Source organism: Urocitellus parryii, chromosome 8 (assembly GCF_045843805.1).
Source record: "Urocitellus parryii isolate mUroPar1 chromosome 8, mUroPar1.hap1, whole genome shotgun sequence".
Classification (NCBI taxonomy): Eukaryota; Metazoa; Chordata; class Mammalia; order Rodentia; family Sciuridae; genus Urocitellus; species Urocitellus parryii.
Window position 1 is genome coordinate 52,334,993 of NC_135538.1, and position 21,628 is coordinate 52,356,620.

At 39.8% G+C, this 21,628-nt stretch overlaps 1 non-coding gene across 1 annotated transcript; it reads left to right on the forward strand.

The window, feature by feature from the left end:
- The first annotated feature begins 7,603 nt into the window (after positions 1-7,603).
- Positions 7,604-7,709, forward strand: LOC113183395 (U6 spliceosomal RNA). Its single transcript, XR_003300871.1, has one exon. It is a non-coding gene; the product is annotated as a U6 spliceosomal RNA (small nuclear RNA).
- Positions 7,710-21,628: the final 13,919 nt, after the last annotated feature.

The window sequence follows — 21,628 nt, forward strand, 5'->3', positions numbered from 1 at the left end:
TGGTGAACATAGGTACTCCATTGTTTGGGGCATATATATTTATAATTGTAATATCTTGTTGGTGTCTGGTTCCCTTGAGCAGTATGAAATGTCCTTCTTTATCCCTTTTGATTAACTTTAGCTTGAAGTCCACTTTATTTGATACAAGGATGGAAACCCCTGCTTGCTTCTGCAGTCCATGTGAGTGGTATGATTTTTTCCCAACCTTTCACCTTCAATCTGTGTATATCTTTTCCTATCAGATGAGTCTCCTGAAGGCAGCATATTGTTGGGTCTTTTCTTAAAATCCAATCTGCTAGCCTATGTCTTTGGTGAGTTTAGGCCATTAACATTCAGGGTTTATTGAGACATGATTTGTATTCCCAGCCATTTTTGTTTATTTTTGTTACTTACTTAGTTTCTCCTCTAATTATTATTAATACCTCTCCCTGCTGATTTTCATTGTTGTTTTTCATTTCCTCTTCAGGGAATATTTTGCTAAAGATGTTTTGTAGTGCCGGTTTTCTAGCTGTAAATTCTTTTAATTTTTGTTTATCGTGGAAGGTTTTTATTTCATCATCAAATCTAAAGCTTAATTTTGCTGCATACAAAATTCTTGGTTGGCATCCATTTTCTTTCAGAGCTTGATATATGTTGTTCCAGGATCTTCTAGCTTTTAGGGTCAGGGTTGAAAAAATCTGAAGTTATCCTGATTGGTTTCCCCCGATGTAATCTGATTTCTTTCTCTCTTATTCTTTCCTTATCCTATATGTAGGACATTTTCATTATAACATGCTTTGGTGTGGATCTGTAGTGATTTTGTATATTTGGCATCCTGTAAGTTCTTGAATTTGGTCTTCCAATTCATTCTTCATGTTTGGAAAGTTTTCTAGTGTCATTTCATTGAATAGATTGTTCATTCCTTTGGTTTGGAACTCTATGCCTTCCTCTATCTCAGTAACTCTTAAATTTGGTCTTTTTATGCTATCCCATATTTCTTGAATCTTCTGCTCATGGTTTCTTATCATTTTCACTGTGTTTTCTACATTATTTTCAAGATCATATATTTTGCTTTCATTCCCTGAGGTCCTGTTTTCCAAGTGATCTACTCTGTCGGTAACATTCTCAATTAAACTTTTAATTTGGTTTGTTGTTTCTTTCATTTCAAATATTTCTGTTTGTTTGTTTGTTTTTCTTAGAACCTCCGTCTCCCTATTGAAGTCATCTTTTGATTCCTGTATTTGTTTGTATAGCTCTTTGTCAAAATGATGTTTTGCTGCCTCTATTTGCTTTCTATATCATCCTTTATTCACAGAACATTTTAATTTATGTACATCCTGAACTCCTTCTCCATAATTTCTTTTGCTGTGCTGGCCATGGATTCTAATAATGTGGTATCTTGATTGTTTGGGGGAATTTCTTCCCTTGTTTTTTCATATTGCTGGTGTGTCTTCCCTTCTAGTGCTATGGGTCTGAGGTGTTATTGTTTTCACCCTGTAGGCTTCTCAGTTCTTATCTCAAAAATTCTCTCTGCCCTATTTTCTTTCCTTTTTTTTTTTTTTCTTTTTTTCCTTTCTGGAATTACAGTTACCTACATGTTAGTCTTTCTCTCTGTCTTCTGTTTGTCTCTTACTTATTCTATATTGTTTATCACTTTTGCCTATGTTTTATTTGAATGTTTTCTTCTGGCTTCTTTTATAATTCATTAATCTGTATTGAGTGTACTATTGAATCCAGTGACTGAATTCCTAATTTCTGTTATGTATTTATTATTCCTAGAATTTCTTATTTTTAAAAAGATTCTAGTTCTCTATCAATTTTTAATCTTGCCTTTATCTCCTTGATAGCTAGTTTACAGTCTCTGAATCTGATAATTCCTGTATCTGGGGCCCTATTAGGGAGGTTGCATTGCAGTTCTTGGCAAGATTTGTCTATTTCTGATGCAACCTTATTCCCATGGTGCAGCCCTTTAGGATCTCAACATAAAGGAGAAAAGCTCACCTGGCCTTCCCCTAAGACCAGTCCTACACTTCACTTTCTATCCTACTTGCAGCCTGAGACTGAAGAAGTTCTGCAAACTCATCCAAGAGAAAAGTGACTAAACACTGAACCATCAAATACCCCCAAATCTTGACTTGGTAATTCTTTCCTATCTTGTTATCCCTCAGGTGGTTTCAAGCACCTATCTTTAATATTTTTCCAGATTTTTCTCATTGCCCTCTGCAAGAGGGTAAGTCCAGATTCCCTGCTCCACCATTACAGAAGAGATTGGCTAACCCAGTTGTCAACAAAAAGGAAATTAATGTGTTAAATCCTCTTTTTGCTTCTTCAACAAAGTAAAAATTAATAGCCAAACATTTTTTCATCCTAAGTATGAATTATATAAAATGAACTTTACAATTTTTAACTGTGTTCTTTAAACTCACAACTAAACAGTATGTTGCATGCAGCTGCATTTAGAGACATCAAAACAAAAAGAGAACTGTGAACAATCAAGTTATTTTTAACTAACAAAGCCAAGTGTTCAAAAGCAGAAACACAGAGGCTTATATAAGTAGAGACAGTGCATCCCTGGAGTATTTTGAGGAATAAAAAAAAATGAAGTGACAGACCTGTCAAATGACTCCCATTTTACTACTTGGGACTTACAGAATGCTATTTGGAGCTGTGCAACTTGGGAAAACTTCACCATAAATCAGAATTCCCCTGTGACACTTCACTTTGAAGCATTCTTGCTTAAGGAAAGGCAAGTGTGTTTGAAATATCTTTTATACTTCAATGCTGTTTTAACTTTTGAGTGACTCTAGAATCTTAGTTGATTACAAATGACATCCTAACAGGTATCACTGATAATACTTCTGCTAAGGGCAGAGACTGAGTCTTTCTCATCTTTCCTCTCCTAGTTCTTGGTATAATGCCTATTAAAATGTTAGCTATCTAGAATCCTTGAGAAATAAACTATTCTGGATAAATGTCCTTTACAGATAACTAAGGATTAAAATGTTATGTACTACAAAGGAAATGTTACTGTTATTACTAACACCAACCCCCATCAACCGTCTGTAATTTTTGTTTCAGGCACTATTCTAAGTCATTTATTCATACAACAGGATGAGATAGGAAATGATATTAATCTCCATTTCACAGAAGAAGGAGTTGTGGTCCAGAGCTATGCTAACCCATGTCTCACAACTTATATTGAAAAGGGACTGAATAAGGCCTAGATTTGAATCTAGCTCCAACTCCACAATTCTTGACTAAAAGCATTATTATTACTGAAAACTACTATGAATTTCTTGGACTTATAAAAAGAATATTCTAGGGGCTGGGGTTGTGGCTCAGTGGTAGAGCACTTACCTAGTGCTTGTGAGGCCCTAGGTTCAATCCTCAGCACCACATATAAATAAATAAAATAAAGGTATTGTGTCCAACTATAACCAAAAAATAGTTTAAATGTTTTAAAAAAGAATATTCTAGACATTTCCATTTAGAAATGAGACTAATATAGCACTTATTAGAAAGTGTTATAATTATTTATATTACTATCTCCTTCTATTAGACCGTGAGAATCTTGAGAACTTAATCATTTTTGTGTCCTCGGACCTCAGCATAGGCCATAGTTCATAGGAGGCTTTCAGTAAATGACTGTTAAAATAATGGAAAAAAAAGGATGAATGAGTGTCATTATCATCAAAATTAGTTACTGGGATATGCTAAAAATATAGAAGTAGAAATAGATGTAGATTATTGTGTATAGAGCTAATATAAGGTAATGTTTTTAATCCTTGTACTTGAATCTTGCTTTCTTTTAGAAAAGTTCTAGATATCTTCTTTTTTTTTTTTTTTTGCTCATTTCTTTCAACATTCAATTAGTATTTACTAATAGTTATATTCTGGGCACATAAAACTGTTGGGTGCTTGCAAATAAAAGAAGCATAGATCTGAAGCATCTTCTAGTCATTTTCTTATAAAGGACTGAAGCTGGTACAGCTGAACCTGTTTTGGGAGGTTATCATAGGGAATTTTTTGGCTTTAAACAGAATCCTCTTCTTTACTGTTCTATTTATATTGACCTGTCGGCATGATTTATGCCTCATTAATACAGTGAATAGCAGATACTTCTGGTTAGCTTCTATCCACCCTCTGGTTCACTTAGATTGTCAGTTCATGGAGTGAGGAGAAATAGCCTATTATTTACCCTGTAATTATCAAACCTGGCTGATCATCAGAAGGCATCTCCGGAGCTTTTGGAGACTTTTCAGCCATTTTTTTATTGTCTCATCAAATATTTTCTCTCGCCTGTTCTCTATATTCCTGTGGGAATTGGAGTTCAGGGAATCATTACAAACATCTGACATTCTCACTACTCTAAGAAAACCTTTTCATTTCTTACCCACATGTCTCGAGTCTTCTGTCAGCTCCATGAAGCTAACCCAAAATTAGAATAAAAGCATAGACCCTTCTGAGATACTCAACTAATCATGGCTATGCCATTGATCAGGTTTTCTAAGGTTTGTTTCGAACTGGATCATCAGGTATGATTGAATTTTCCCTTTTTACTATCAGCTGTTCTGCATCATTCCATAAATATTCTGAAAGTTGGGCATATCTTAGAGGCCTTACTCTCAAAACCAATGTTTGTTCTCAAACCTATGCCAGAAAGGAATAATTTCCCCCCTGGAAACATGGCTGTATATAATCTTTTTACCTGTAATAAATGAAAAAACACAGACTATATCAGAACTGGAGCTTGTTATAGGGTCTAGGCCTCCAGGGACTAGGTTGGAAACTTAACAGCTGCCCCTTTTCAGAAGCCTCCTGCCATCTGCCCCTGCTCCCCCTCCATAAATTTGTTTTATTTCAGTTCTCCCCCTCCACCCCCCCACCCCCCGCAAACTGAAAAAAATTGAGCCATTAACTTTGTTTCTTAATGTTTTATTTAGAAGTAATTTCAAACTTAAAAGTTACAAGAATGAGAATAGTACAAAGAACACCCATATATCTTAATCCAGATATACCTATTATTCACTTTTTACCGAATTTCTCTTATCAGTTACTCTACATGTGTGATCCTGTGTGTGGTGCAGGTACCTGTTTGCATTTGTGAGGGGGAGGGGGCCCTGGGGATTGAACCTAAGGGCACTTTACAGCTGAATCATATCCCAGCCCTTTTTAGTTTTTGAGACAGTCTCCCTAAGTTACTTGAGGGCCTCACTACATTGCTCAAACTGGCCTCGAACTTGCAATCTTCCTTCCTCAGCCTCCTGAATAAACATTTGCACTTTTTAAACCAACCTGAGAGTGATACACATTCAGGCCATTCATTTTTTTTATAAGCTTACACTTGAGGTTTACCTTTTTCCCAATTCTATTCTGTTGCAAATAATAGTAGCCTGAAGTTTTATGTACTTGGGATGCCTTTGAGAACCTAAGGAACTTGGTAGTTGAGGGTGTGGGCAAGCAAATAGCTATTTCTACTTCACAGGAATTTACATTTTACATTATGGTTCCACATGAATATAATACATTAGTGTCTTCAAAGCATTTTTTAGGTACCATTAAATTTGTTTTATTTCAGTTCTCCCTTAGTTTAGGATATAATTTAAAGTTTCATGGTTTCTACCATTATTTGGAATAAAATTTCAAAAATATTAATAATCTCAAAAAGCTTATATGTTGGTTTATATATGTATGATTTGTGTTAGAAACTTGCAACTAAGGAACTTCAACTGATTATCTCACATTGAAAACATTAGCAAGTGCTAATACTACACAAATTATATTATTTATGGCTTGTAGTAGCTGTGTGGTACCAGTCTGATGCACACAAAAAGAAAAGTAGCTTAAAGAAAAGGTAGGTACAGATGAACCATTTTATAACTGAGATTAATTATTTTAATTATCTGGGATTCTGTGCACATATCCTTGGCACCACTATAATGTCAAGTAAATAAGATAGAAAATATTCTCTGAATATTTTAATGAAATATAACACTGAAACCTGGATAGAGATGGGCAGAAATTGTAACTAGGTTGCTTATGCTTTGTTTAGTGCCAGATACACATTAATTCCATAGTTAGTTTTGAGAAAAAGAAGAGCTGGTTTTAATTAGGATTTAAGTTCCCTGCTGTGATTTGTGCTTAAACAAGAAAAAGAGAATGTCAAGTTAACTTGAAATGACACAGAAGCTATCTTCCTAAGAAAATAGAGCCAGGAACTTCTTACCATAATTTTACATTGTTAAGGCAAATAAATGATTCTATCAAAATTACATCTAACTTTAAGAAAATATCTCAACTACCTTGTTACAGAAAAGGCTGGAAGGCAATTTCTATTTGTTATACATAAAATTTATAAACTGTATTATTGATATATCGTCTACCTAGCTTAAGAAATATATACTAAACAATATTTTATTATACATATATGTATTTATTATGAATATATACACATGTATATTTATAACTATATTTCATAGATATGTGTGTATATAGAGATAGATCAGGAAAATGTTGGTGCTATCCCTTAGAAATATATAGCTTTTTTTGTGCATAGCTTTCAAACTTTGTATTCATGGTACAAATGTGGCTTGCATTTTTTTCAACAATAAGTTTGTGAGTTTCATCAATGATGATATATTGACTCTAGTTCATTCATTGTCACTGTCAGAATAATATTCCAGTGTAGGAACAGACTAACTTATTTATTCTCTTCTTAATGACATTTGAACCTAACAGTGACAGGACATGGTGGTGCACATCTGTAATCCCTATGACTTGGGGAGCTGAAGCAGGAGGCCAGCCTGGACAACTTATCAAGAGACCCTTTCTCAAAATTAAATGGGTTGGGATGAACCTCCTGGGTTCAGTACTTCCCCCATCCTTTTCTCTCCCCCCCACCCAAAGACAAGGAAGAATAAACTTAAAGGTTATAAATCACTAAGGGAAGATAGTTGGCTCTAAATGTACCTTAGGTAAGGCCTGGGGCCAGGAGAGAAAGGCCTGCTAGATGATATCCTAGCAGAGCCCAGAAGACAACAGGCAGGTTGGCCCAGAAAGCCAGAAGGGCAGTTTGATGTCAGCGGGTTGGGCTCAGACAGGAAAATACCTTCTTATCCACAGACAAAGGCAACCTGTCTGAAAGGGAGAACAACCTAGCACAGGGTTAAAAAGCACTCAGAGCAAGCAAACCACACCCTCTTTTCCCTTCCCCTCCCCAACAACTGAAAACTAGGAAAGGGAAGCACAAACACAGAGTGGTGTGAAGGAGACAGTCTAATCTGCCTCAACAGTTTTCAGTTACTCAGGATGTACTTCCTACTACAATAAAGATCACAACCACGCCTTGTTTCAGAGGAAGGGGAAGGGATGGGGGCTCAACTAAGAAGAAAAACTAAAGAATAATCCTAAAGCCAAGGAAGCTGTTAACAGGGAAAATTTACCCTGACTCCCTTTTGATGGGGGAGGTGAGGTGGAGGGAATTGGGGATTCATGAATAGTAGCTAAAAGTAAACCAAAAGCAAAAGACTTAACCATGACAAAAGAGCAAGACTTTGGGGAAGGGAGATGCCACTGGGAAGCAGCTCTTAGGTTTCATCAAAACGTTTAATAAATATATATTAAAGTGGTAGCTTTGGCAGCACATATACTAAAATTGGAACAATATAGAGAAGATTAGCATGGCCCTGCACAAGGGTGACATGCAAATTCGTGAAGCACTTCATATTTTTGCGATGAAAGTTTTTAAAATAAAAACAATTGAAGATAACCACAATTCCCTTTTTTTAGGAAGGGAACACGTAATCATTTTTAAGAGTTAAAATATATATTCAGATTCTTAAAAATCGTATAGGCATAATCCCAATTATGCACATATAAACATAACACTTAGATATATCGAAATATTTCAAGAACGTGGGATTATTTTTTCTATGAGTTAACATGCATTTTCTATGAACCTTTATAGAAAACTTTGAAATATTTTCTATATTTCAAAAAACTCTGAAACCATATTTTAGAGTTTTAAAAAAGTCTATTGAAGACCATACTGATGCTGGGTTAGACTCACTAGCTAAGGGGTGGGAAAGAAGGAAAGAAACACACATATGGGTATGTGTCTGTGTGGGCATATGTACAAGCAGAGAAAAAGAGACTTACTTTTAATTACTTTCATTTATCTTTCCAGAATAGATTTCCCACCTCACTCCTAAGGCCCCTCTCCCTCTCTTCTCATGCCCCAAGTACCTTTCCTAACCACCTCAACCTTGGTGCTGTTCTGCAGCGCCTGGCACCACTGCGTCTACCATTTCTGTCTCCTCTGAGCAGAAGCAAATGCTTCACCCCATCCCATCAACAAACTCACCAGTTCTCTTCCTTTTCTCCAGGGGCTTATTGTATCCTATCAGTAATCTAGTTATCAAAAAGGTTTATCACTAAGAATTTACTACCTTTAGGATCTTTTACAGAAGGTATTAAAGACCAGAAAAGCTAAATGAAAAGAATGATAACTAACAGGTGATTTTTGGCATTTTGAAAAAGCGTAGGGCCAAGATTTACTGATGCCTCTCAGCTCATGCCCAAGAGCTGAGATTATGGATTGATTTTATGGCTTGGGGTGTCTTGTCTTTTCCTACTGAGCCCATAAGTGACATCTCAACAAATGCAGCTATGGAGGAAGGAGCATTGTGTTTAATCCAGCTGTGGTGGCCAGCTGAGCTTTCCTAGTCCCTCTGCTGCATGTTCTATGACCCTGAAGAACCTTGTATTTTTCTTTGGTAAAACTCATATTATTCTGGATGTGGCCTTTTGAAATGTTTGGATAAATCATGGCAGGCAGTCATGATTGTGAGGTCTAGTCCTTCTAGAAATAGAGTAAAATAATAAAAGATTAGGAAATAAGAATAGGGTCTGAAACAGAGCCATCCCTAAGATGGTTTAAAGTTAAAATACTTTAAAATTCTTTAATATATATATATATATATATATATATATATATATATAATACTTGTAGATTTATATAATATATTCTGCTAGCATGAGCTACCTTTTAGACATATTTTATGTGCTTCTATAATTTATCAACAAGATTTATTAGACTTCTGACATCACTACTTGATTCATCCCTGTATTTTCAGCAGGAAATAATTTGTCTTTGCAAAGAAAATGTGCAGTCTCTGGAGTTCTTTCAAAATGCTCTATTTTTAATACCTAAAAATAATGCTATCAAAGTCCTTTTTTATCAATAGCAGTACCAACTGTCTTAAGGTAATATGTGACTTTAATTTAATGTTTGTTAGCTAAGCTAAAAGGTAAAAGTACTAAACTCACTGTTTCTTTACTGGAATCCTGCTGATCTCCACCAAAATAGAAACTGTTCAAAATACTATGGAATATAAAATTTTCCTGGTATGGTATTTTAGAAAAAAGCCATTCTAGTTAAATGCCAAAACACAAGAAGATATGATATCTAAACGATGAAGCTTTTAAATAAAATATTCTCAACCTCCCAATTTAAATGCTTCAACAAATCAACAAACATTAATTAACATTTATGTGATAGGCATTTCATATAAAGAGAAAGCACATAGCATAAATATTCAACAAATATTTGTATAGCTCCATGGTGCCATAAAAGAAAACAGTGTGATGAACAAGACCCATTCAGCCAGTATCTATTCAGACGTTACCCAAGTCCTCAATGATATCAGTTTTCTCCAAACCCCAAGATATCGCAGATCTGCCTTTCATTAAGATGATATTCACATGAGCTTTGTGACTCCTTTATCTGAAGGAATTCATGTTTACATGTCACCTCTATAAAATCTTAATTTAGTATACACATTTATTAAAAAAAGAAAAGATATGACATAAATGTGGAATATATATCCTATACAGTGGCTTATCGCTGCCTGTACCTCTTGCCAGGAGCCTGCATGAAAAAGACGACCAACAGTTTCTCACTGTTGGCTTGAGTTCAGCAGAAACTGGATCCCATGCCAGTGTGCACTGTGATAATGAAGGGGTACAAAAGGGAGGTTTATGGCTCCCTGATGGGCAGTGGAAACCTAAAGACGACTGTCTGAGCTCCTGACGTCTGCTGTTTAGTGTGTGACTTACCTGCTAGGATTCCTTGCCACACGTGGATACCGTTTTTTAGGACTTGAGACACTGGAGAGAAACTTCATAGTAGAAGAAGGGAAAATAGCAGTGAAAAAGAGCTAATGCTTTTTTAAACCCACATCTTAATAAATTAAAATTAGTTACAAAATTGTCTGCAAAATCTGAATATGAAACAGTTCAGTTATTAGGTAAAACCATTAACGGCCAACACTCATATGGCACTGGCTATCCTTCACATGTATTATGTCATTTCATCTTCAACCGCCTATAGGGTAGGTACTGACTTAATAGAATCCAAGGACAGCAGGTAAAATAAGTATCATGAGGTTGCCTAAATAGCTGTTGGTAGAGTTAGCATTTGGTAAAAATTTCCTGAATAGGACCTCATTAACTCAGGAAATAAAAGGAACAATTGACAAATGGGATCTCATCAACTTACAAAGCTTCTGCACTGCAAAGGAAACAACAGTGAAGAGATGACCTACAAAATGGGGGAATATTTGTCAGCTATTCGCCTGACAGGATTAACATCCTGAATATATAAACAACTTCATAAATTTATTCTCCTTATTCTTTCAATGAAAGAACAAGTAATACAATATAAAAATACAACGAAGGAACAAATAACACAATTAAAAAATGAGCAAATGATATGTACAGATCCTTCTCAAAAGTAGAGGAACAAATGACCAGTGAATATATGAAAAGTTCTTCAACATCTTTCATTGTCAGAGAAATAGACATCAAAACCATATTGAGATTCCATCTCACCCTGGTCAGAATGGCTATTATCAACAAAACAAAAAATAACAAATGCTGGCAAGGATGTGGGGAGAAAGGAACCCTTCTATGCTGTTAGTGAGGTTAAACGAGTACAGCCCACTATGGAAATCAGTATGGAGGGTCCTCAAAACACTGAAAAATATATACCAGTCCCAGGTAATGAAGTCAGCATAAGTAAGATACCTGCACACCTGTGTTTGTTGTGATACTATGCACAATAGCCATGTTGTGGAACCAGCTTAGGTGCCTGTCAGCAGATGAATGGATAAAGAAAATAGGGCATACGTATGCAATATTATTCAGCCTTGAAAAAGAACAAAATCATGTCATTTATAAGAAAATGGATGGAACTGGAAGTCATCGAGTTACCCCATGTTAAACAAAATAGGCCAGACACAGAAAGATGAGAATCACATCTTCTGTCTCATGTGTGGAAACTTAAAAATAAATAAATAAAAATAAAATAAAGGCCAGACCTGAAAGTAGAGGAGGGACTATTAGGGAAAAAGAAGGTGGTGGGGGTGGGGGTGCAAGAAGGTAGTAGAGAGGTTGGATGTGATCAAAATACCATATATGTGCATATGGGAATTTCACAGTCAAACTCATTAACTTGCACAATTAATATGACTTGTTAATGATTTTTAAAAATAGAGTTAGCATTTGAACCTAAGTGGCTGGGCTCCAGTGCCCATGCTCCTGACCTCTATACCCACACTGCTTCTGATACAATGTGAATACTCTCAGTGTCCGCTGCCTGGAGGGGGTTAAGCAGTGAGTATCCTCTTTAGCTGGGCCTCTGCTACGCCAGCTGGATTGGAATTGGTAACCGCCTCATTGAGTTCCTGGCTCTGGTCTGAGTGGCCGGGGCCATGATAATAGATCAGCTGTTTCAGTTACTGTCAACTGACCAGGGAGTGGAGAATGTCTCTTCAGAAGAGCCATGTGTCTCTATTAAGGTTTTGGATGTAGTAATGGAGTTTTCTCCCCTCTTCTACAAAACATTAAACGTTACAGAGTCCCAATAAAGGAAGACCCATTATAGACCACAGAAAATCCCACCAAAAGAGACTTAGGAATTATGGAACTGAATTATTCAACCTCTCTTGCTGGCTTTTAAAATAACTGAATGGTTGGCTAGAAGATAACTATGCATTTCATACCCTAATAGGCCTAACATGCTGTCAGTGAGCAATAGTCTGTGTTCAGGCAAGAAAAGCTTTGAAATCAAGAGATCCCAATAGCAAATTTAACCTTGTGATTAACCAAACATTGTGTGACTTGAGGAACTACCAGTTTGTCTAAAGAAATTAACCCAGGGCCCATTCATTTCACTCTTGGAAGTATATTTTTTTTTTTCCTTTTCTTTTGGGGCTTTATTTCTTCTGAGTTTTTTTTTTTTTTTTTAATGTAGCTTCCCCCCAGGAGAGGGCACACAACTTTTGCCTCTATGAGCCCATACCTGATACTGTCCATCCCCAGGAGGAGCTGATGATAGGCAGCCCCATGGAGGAATGACCCTGGGATCTGTTAGAAGGGTGAAACAGAAAAGGTGTGGAGAAGGGCTGAAGACAAACTAACGCCTCACAGATTTTCCCAGGCCTGGTGCCTCCGAAATTTGATGAGTACAGTATTCAACCTAGAAAAAAATAAGGCTTTTGAAAGTCCTTTACAAAGAATGTCTTGTTTGACAACGATCCTGCCGTTCTTCTGGTCACTTGAGCTTGAAGTTTTGATTCTAAGACATAGAGAGTTGTTCGTTCCTTTCTCTCCATTCCCTGAACCTGGTCACTTATCAAGTCGCATCATGTTTCTCTTTTCATTATTTCTTCTATTTGTCCCTTTCCTCTTGGATTCGACTTTTAACATCATGGCCCAGACCCTTGTCATGTGCCTAAGGTGCTATGTGAAAGGTAGTTCAGGGTGACCATGGATCATAAATTGCTTTGAGATGTACAATTTCAAAATGAGGTGAGGAAGTCCCTGAGGGACCTATAATCCACAAACAGTGTTCCGCCTTCAGTGTAAATGAAGGCCCACTTCCCAGTGACAGGAGCATTCAAAAAGACAGTGCAGAACACAGTAGCAGAGTGGGCTCAGGGACTCAGGAGGGAAGGAGGGTAGGATTTGAAGAGCTCTACCCTCAAATATAGATAAGAAGTGAGCATGAGCCCCTAGGTACCTCCTTGCAGGAGGCTGAGAGATGGGGAAGTAGGGATACAATTTTTTTTGTTGTATGCTTTTTAAATCTTGTAACGTGAACATCTTTTTAAAATTAATTGAAAAGGGCTGGGATTGTGGCTCAGTAGTCGAGCACTTGTCTCGCATATGTAGGGCACTGGGTTTGATCCTCAGCACCACATAAATAAAAAAAAATAAAGGTATTGTGTCCATCTACAACTAAAAAATTTTTAATTAATTTAATAAAAACAGGGAGAGAACAATATAAAGACACATACTCCTCCACAAACTCTTTTATGTGGAGTGAGAACTTCAAAAAAAGAAATGTAAGCCTGGATCGGAGGAACATGCCTGTAATCCCAGCGGCTCAGGAGACTGAAGCAGGTGAATCACCAGTTCAAAGCCAGCCTCAGCAACTTAGTGAGACCCTGAGCAACTTAGCGAGATCCTGTCTCTAAATAAAATATTAAAAAGGCTGGGGATGTGGCTCAGTAGTAAAGCACTCCTGGGTTCAATCCTCGGTACCAAAAAAGTGAGTGCCTTGGGGACTTCCAGAAAGAAGGAATAAGATGCATGGGGTACCTACAACTGAGGTACAATTCCCACTGATCCTGCAGTGGGAATTTAGGCAGAAAACAGACCAGGATATTTTCAGAAAGTAATTCAAGTCTCTCTCCGTCTAATTATGATATAGCAATCTAACCAGCATTCCTGAAACATACCATTCCCATATCATTTTCCCACTCAAAACACATTCGAAGGGTGGTTTTTGAACTTCCAGTGGTTCCAATGGTGGGTGAGTCCCCAAAAATCCTTCAGATGATTCTGATATGTAGCCAGTGTTGAGAACTTTGCTCTAATCTAAAGGTGACTTTAGATTCAAGAGTCTGTGAAGATAATGTGATGGAGAGCATTGAGTGTTAGCATATGGAGAAGATGCAGGTACTTCAAGTTCAGACTCCACCTTCTGCAGGCCCATATTTCAGTGTGTTTGTGGGGAAAGTCCCTGTAGGAAATGACAATGTGAGAAAATGAACCTCACATTGACAACCAAATAATTTCCTTGTGAAACCCAGACAGGATTCTGAATCTGAATTACAAATAAAATTTTAGTTTTGTTTTTTTTTTTAAAAAAAGGACACAGAGTGACGCTTAAGTCTATCATGAAAATGTATCAATTTAATGCAGGTGAGCTGCAATATAATTTCCAAAAATCTGTTTGTTTGGTTTTTTTTACACGTGGCAAACTTTTATTTTCATATTAACATTAAAATACAAAACATAAACATAAAAAAACATAGAATTTGTATGATTGCATGAATGGTATGACACTATATTATGTACAACCAGAGAAATGAAAAGTTGTGCACCTTTTGTGTAAAAACAAACAAACATACAGAATTTAAACAAACAGAAGTCCCATTGCCCTATTTTCAAAGCAGGTGTAAGGATATATACAAAAACAAGATCATTTTGAATTTAACTCCACATCCTTAAATGGGAAAACCCTAGATATGGGATGAAGAAGAAACATGGTAGAGCAAACACCCTGATGTGCTTAGGAGAGTACAGTCTGGGTCTATAGATGAGATCTCCTACAACTGTGTGTGGGGATGGGGATAGGAAGTAGGGTAAGATTTTCTTGTTAGAAAAATCAGTCAGTCATGTGACTTTGCTTCTAAAACATAAAAATTTAGGCTTAGGATAGAGCAAAGTAGTAAAGCAAATGCTTAGCATTTATGAAGTGCTGGGTTTGATCCCCCCCCCATTCACTCACCCCACCAAACTTGAATTTACTATAGAAATGCAGAGACTGCTATGATTTGATATTTTTGCAACTTCCCTGGTAATATATTCCCTGGTTCCTACTCTTGGGAGAATCAATCAGCATTAGTTCAGTTACTTCAAGGCAAGTCAAATCCTAACACTGCCCTGGCCTCAAGAGAAAAGTGGCCATTGCCTGATGTCTACATCCTTTCTGTGGTAATGTGCTGAAGCTACATGTGTTCCTAGTTTTTAATTCAAATCCCATTCTGCCACTGAGGCACTAGGCCAGGGTAGCTCTCTTAATCATCAACATATCAAAAGGAGTCTCTCCTCTTGAGAAAAAAGGGCTTTTCCTAGGCTGTATACATTGGGTTTTTGAAAGATACCCTCTAACAGAAAGCTGTCATTAAAAGACACCATTAGAACTTCCGGGAAAATCTACTCTATCCGGCTCCCGAGACCGCGACTTTCCCAGTCGTTACCTCAGCAGAACTACCTACGCTCCCGCACCAACCACCGCTTGCCGAGCAGCTCAAGCGCCCCCCCAAAATCTGTTTTTAATATGTCCCTGGACAAAAGGTGGATTGGCTAGGCTCAGAGTCTAATCAGAAGCTTGTTGAAGGGGAAGATGTCTGTTCTCCAGAATCTACCTGATGAGACAGCTTAGTAAGTAACCAAGAAGAGAATTCGCATCGGCTCCACCATTGCCTGGCAGGGTGACTGGGGACCTGTACCATGAAAGAGGAGCTCTGTGGGCACCGCTGCTCCTCAGGGTCCTGTGAGGGTGGACCCTCCACCTCAGGCTGGCAGCAGCATAGGATCTGTACCTAGCTCTGCCACTTGCCTGCTTGTGTGTGTTCTTGGGCAAGTTTCTTGACCTCTGAGCTTTAGATTCCTTGTCTGTAAAATTGGGATAATAGTACCTATTTCCTAGTCGTGCTGTGTGGAGTTAATGAGAAATGCACACAAACCAGCACAGCGCCTCATAATAGTTAAATGAATGTCACTCATGATGGTGGTGGTTATTCTATGAGAGACTCACAAGACACAGAGAGTAAGATAGAGCACATCTGGCTCCATTCCTCTGGTTAAACTGGGGCCCAGAAAGGTTAAATGACTTGTTCAGGGTCACATTTGTGTGTTTAGGTACTTATTAGAAGCTCAGGATGTGTCCTGGCAATGCTCTTCAGCCACAAAAACTCTCTTAGGGGCAGCACACGGTAGCTGGTCTTTGAATGCGGCAAAATTAAAGGACCTACAGAATATAGTCTTCTAGGTTTAAAACAAATATAATTACTCATTGAAAATAATGGAACAAAACTTAGTTAAAAGTACTTTTTAAATAGACACGACACCATACCTTATATGAAAGAAGTAAAAGGAAAAAAAATGTTCCAAATAGAAAAGGCTTCCTTTCCACTTAAATGGAGCTGAGATGAAGTTCCAGATATTTGCTTTATGTAATTCTACTCCCTTTTCTAGGATGATCAGGGCAGTTTCTGCCAATGGTGTTCTGTTCAACAGTTTGCAGTTAGGACTGGTGCTACCAGAAAACTTCCCTGCGGCCCACTCTCCAGGGACAGTAATATCTCACTGGGATCCTTCAGTCCAAATGAACAGGACAGGAAACATGGACGTGGACCCCACTCCCACCCTGCACCACTCCTCCACTGCCTGCTTGACCTCAGTCAAGTCACTCAACCTCTCTTAACTTTTTCATTGTTAAAATGAGGGACTTGAACCCAGGGGTCCATGAGGCCTTTTCTAAGCACAGAGACCACACAGCTGATGAAGAGCGTGGGTTGACATCAAACCTCCTTGGGTGGAACCCAAGTTCCTCCTCTTACTAGCTCTGTAACCTTGGACAAGTCCGTCAGACTCTCCAGGCTGTAGCTTCCACAGCTGGGGAATGAGATGACTAACAGTATCCCCACAGCACCCCTCTGAGGACGAACCAGGGAATGTCAAATTGTGACGCAGAGCTCATGCTCCAAACACGAGCTGTGACTGAAAATTCTATGATGATATGGAGGGAATTTATTTATTTTGGCAATAAGGAGAATTCCTCTGGAAGAGGCCCCTGACCTGAGAGGCAAATGATCCTATGAAGGTGAGCCCTCAGGACGCAGATTGGGAGGAACAGTTTACTGGGGATGTTCTTGGGAGGGGAGAGGGATAGGGAGAAATCGTCTAGCTCCAAAATCCTATTGTCCTCATTCTATTCAGACTCCTCTGTTAGCCAAGTTTTGGGGATCTCTTTTATATCAGAGGCATGGTAATAATGCCATGTTTTGATCCCCAAACTTTTAATTTCTCTGGCAGAGTGACTTTATTCTATAATCCAATTGGTTAAAGGAGCCACATCATTGAGCAACAAAAATCCAGTGTTTAAAAACCATCAAACCAATACCCAGCCAATAGGTTTTACAAACGTGCAGTTAGTTACTTTCTTCCTGGATGTGTTTATTCATTCATTTACAAATATTTGCTGTTCGCACCCCCATGTGCCAGGCCCTACGGAACTCTGTGACCTGGGGGAAAGAAAAACCATGAACATGAAGAAGTCCCTGCGTTTATGAACCTCCCGTTAGACAGAGAGCCAAATGACCTGTGGCAATACAGGTGGAGATTAGTGTGGTGAAGACAAAACAGGATCAAAGGATGAACGGGAGGAATGTGGCAGTGGGGTTGTTAAAGCAGGCAGGGGGGCTCCAGGGAGAGAACTTGGAGAGGGGGAATGGGCGATTCCAGTCAGGAGCAACAGCAAGCGTGAGGCTGCATTTGAAACAGCAGATAAAACCAGTGTCTGGGGCAGGGGGAGGGAAGGGCATGGAGGGGCAGCTGACCATGCAGAGCTCAGAGGCCCGGGAGAGAACTCTGGCTTTTATTCTCAGGGTGACAGGAAGATGCTGGAAGGTTTTGAGCAAGGTAGTGATAGGATCTGATTTGTGCTTTAAAGAGATCCTGGCTGCTGTGTGGAGAACAGACTGCAGTAAAGAGCAGGGACAGGGGCAGGGGACTCAGACCCAACCACATAGAGAGGGCAGCGTTTGGGTCCAGGATGGGAGTGGGGAGAGACTGGGGAGGGCCCTGTGTGGGACGTACTTGGTTCACGGAGCCGCCCATCTACTAAAGAAGACTGTGGGGCATGCTGTGTTCGCCATGCCTGTGAGACATCCACGGGACAGATCAAGAAGGTAGCTGCTCGTGCCAGTCTCAAGTGCCAGGGTACAGGGGCATCACCAGCATGCGGGTGTACTTAGACCCATGATGTTAAATAGGATCCCATAGAGAATGGTGCCAATAGAGAGGGGACGACTTCCAAGGCTTTGGTCATCTAGAATTAGGAAAGTTCTACAGAGTGGGGTGAGCTGAAGCAGCCAGAGAGGTTGGAGAAGAATTGGAGTCACACAGCGGAGTGGAGGGATGCTTCAAGCTGGGGCAGTAATCGCTGCTCCAGACCCCCCCATGAGATGAGTGAGCAGAGCCCAAGTTCGGTCACATATAGCCAGACCTGGCTCCATGCGGAATGCTTAATCTGCTGCCCACTCTGGAGACCAGAGTACTGAGGTCACTGGGTCTTTTTCTATCCATAAATCTGAGGGGCTCTTTTTTGGCTCCAGTCTTTCTAATAACATGAAAAGGATTTAGTCAGAAGATCTGAGCTTGACCTATGGGATCCACTATCTGCTGTTGACTAACAGTTCAACATTTAAAAAAAAATGCCACAACTACAAAATCAACCTGTGTCTGGTGGAGTTCTAGTATCAGTTCCAGTCCCTCCTCCCTACGCCTCATCCGAAAGCCTGAAGGAAAGAGTTCTGTCCTGTCTAGGTCCTCTTAGTTGTCCTGGTTCTTGATGGTGCACGGATCTTTTCCTATGTTCCAAGCCAGTTCACCTTAGAATGGCCCCAGCTGGTCTGATGTATTCATTACAAAGAATTCTTTAGCTGTTTGCAAAGGCTTAAAATACACTCTTTATGTTCAGCCATCCTTAGTTGTCCTCATTCTTGTTCCCAGTTTGCTCTTTCACAGACCCATGCGGTGCCAAAAGTTCAGGCGTTTTCCTTCCCTTTGGGTACCTTTGCATGGCTGGCACTCTTGAATGGCTCTTCTTTTCCTGCAGAGTGACAGTAGGAGGGCTAACAGGGCCTACCTGATTTTTGGCAGGAAAGAACAACTTCTAAAGCAAGTTGCTATAGTTACCACATAGCAGCCACTGACTAGATTTCTGTGTCTCTCTATCAGATGTTCTTGGGTACAGTGGCTTGGGGTTTTGTTATTTAATCATTTCGTGCCTACTTCTGCATGGGTCACATAGACAGTGAGACGCACAGGGACTCTATTATGGGGAGCACACACAGACTCCCACACATCCATGCCTGCATATTTCAAGTCTGACATGCCTGAGATCACAGCTGTGTTCTTCAAGTAGGAATTGTTGCTCTGAATCCACGTTAGGAGGCTTTCTACGATGACAGCAGATTGCATGTGGAATCATTTCCTACGTTTCCGAGAAGTGTTTGTTTCTGTTTCTGGATACAAATTATGGGTGTGGAAAATTTCTCCAATTCTTTTCTCAGTAATTATCTATTTTTTTTTCTCTAGGAGAAAAATAAAATAAAATAGAAGTTGATTGTAGATGAAATGATTCATTTGTGAGCATCTTTGAAAGTTAATTTTCACATCAAACTCATTGTTGAGCTTTTTTCTATTGTTTGTGCAACCGTAATGACTGGAAATGATGGTGTTTGGGGACTAATTGAGTCCTGTCTTATCTGACAGGCTCCAAAATTCTAAGAATAAATTCAGAATACTAATGTAGTGGATCGTGCACATTATATAGCCTTTCCCCTTACCAGCTCTCAAGGAAACACACATACAGACCACAGACTGGAATGGTAGTCTGCTCAGTGTGGCAGTGTTGGCTTGGTGACAGAGCTCAGCATGATTCTTCTCTTCAGTTCCTAATCTCCATCCTCTCTTGTCCCTCCTGGGCTACTTCAGTGGCAGTGAAGTGGTCCAGGCGCTCTGAGATGACTTTCTGGGTGGAGACTCTGCTTTGCTTCTCCTTCTGGGCTGTAGTACTGCCGAGGGGCTGTTGGTGGCAGCATTGGCTCTGTGACTCCTACCAGTTGTGCCCTCAGGTGGAGTGAAGATGTTGGCCCTCTCTAATGACTGAGGCCAAAGAAAAGAGGTCTTTGTCCTGTCACCACCTCTGAGGTAGGCCAGGTTGGGCTGCCACCAGGAAGGGGCCAGTTTGAGGTGTGTAAACCAAAACATGCTAAAGGGATTTGGAGGATAAAAGTTAAAAGTTGGACAAAATGGCAGCCACGTCTCTCTTCCACAGGGGTGGACTTCTGGGCCTGGTGGCTGGGCTTCTGTCTGATGATAAAGAAAGGTGTGGTCTTGAATTTCCAGACAAGAGGCTCCAAAGACAAACCTAAATCAGAGCAACCACCAGCAGGAAAAGAAGGAGGTGCCTTCCCTGGCCAGCACCCTGGAAGTCCAGAGGCTCTGCCCATCTCTCAGCCTGCATCACCCTGCCCACCCAGCCCCCCTACCCCATGGAAGACTCAGCCACTTCCCCCCACCAGACTTGCATTCTCCAGGCAGAATGGGTTCCCTGGTCACTTCTCCCACCAAAGCAGTGTTCCCTGTTTTTACCTCCTTATGGGTCTATTTGCAGTTAGTTCTAAACTGTCTGCCATGACACCCTTGGGAGGCCCCAGTGTGACACAGAGTTCAAAGTACTTCAAGCTCTCTGGAAGAAGTGGGGGGCGGAGAGTGAATTGTTCTCCCAGACTCTCCCTCTGTCTCCTCCGCTCAGGAGGAACTTCTAGCTCTGTTGAGCCCCCTCCCTGCCGAGAGCCTGGAAACTCTCCAGGCAGCTGACTGTGTCAATTATAAGACTCACCTCATTTATTTCTCCTCTGTCAGGGATCACTGTTCTGTGCTGCCTGTTTCTCGGTGTCTGAAAACCATAGGTTGTGTCTGTTTAGTACTTATTTAAGGCAGGAGGGTAAATTTGATCCCTGGTAGTCTGTCATGGCCACACGTGAAGTCTTCTTTGTGAAACACTGTCTTTTCTAGATACTTCTGAGAGCTGATATTCTCCTGTTGTGTCTGGGGCTCTCTGGTAGCTCCACTGTTTCCTTTGCTGGTTCCCTCTCCTGCGGCTGGCCATGAACTGGGGACTCCCTCCACCATCCCCCACTCTCCTCTCTTCCCACAGTGTGACTGCTCCCGGGTGAACTTGGCCACACCAGGGACTCAGTGACCATAGGATCATAAATGGGATTTCTAGCCTTGGACTCCTGTCACTACATGACTTGCATATCACCAAGTACCTTAAGCTAAACATGTCGCAATGTATGATTCATTAGCTTTCCCTAGACTTGATTCTCATTTTCTACATAACTAGTTATGAAGTCAAAATCCACGGATCATCTGGATGGATTTGTCTCCCTTATCTACACATCAATTCTACCATCAAGTCTTGCTGATCATTTTTTTATAAAGATCTCTGATATCTGCCCTCTTCCCTATCCATACAGCTACAACTCTGGTCCAAGTAGTAGCTACCTGACCAAGCTTCATCATCTCTATTTTGTTCTCTGCTGCAGCCAATAGTGATTTTCTAAAAAAATGCAAATCTGATTATTACTTGTGACAACTTTGAATACGTTAAAGACTTTTCTACCTGGAAGCAGGGGTGCACACATGTAACCCCAGTGATTCAGGAGACTGAGGCAGGAGGATTGCAAGTTTGAGGCCAGCTGCAGCAACTTAGTGAGACCCT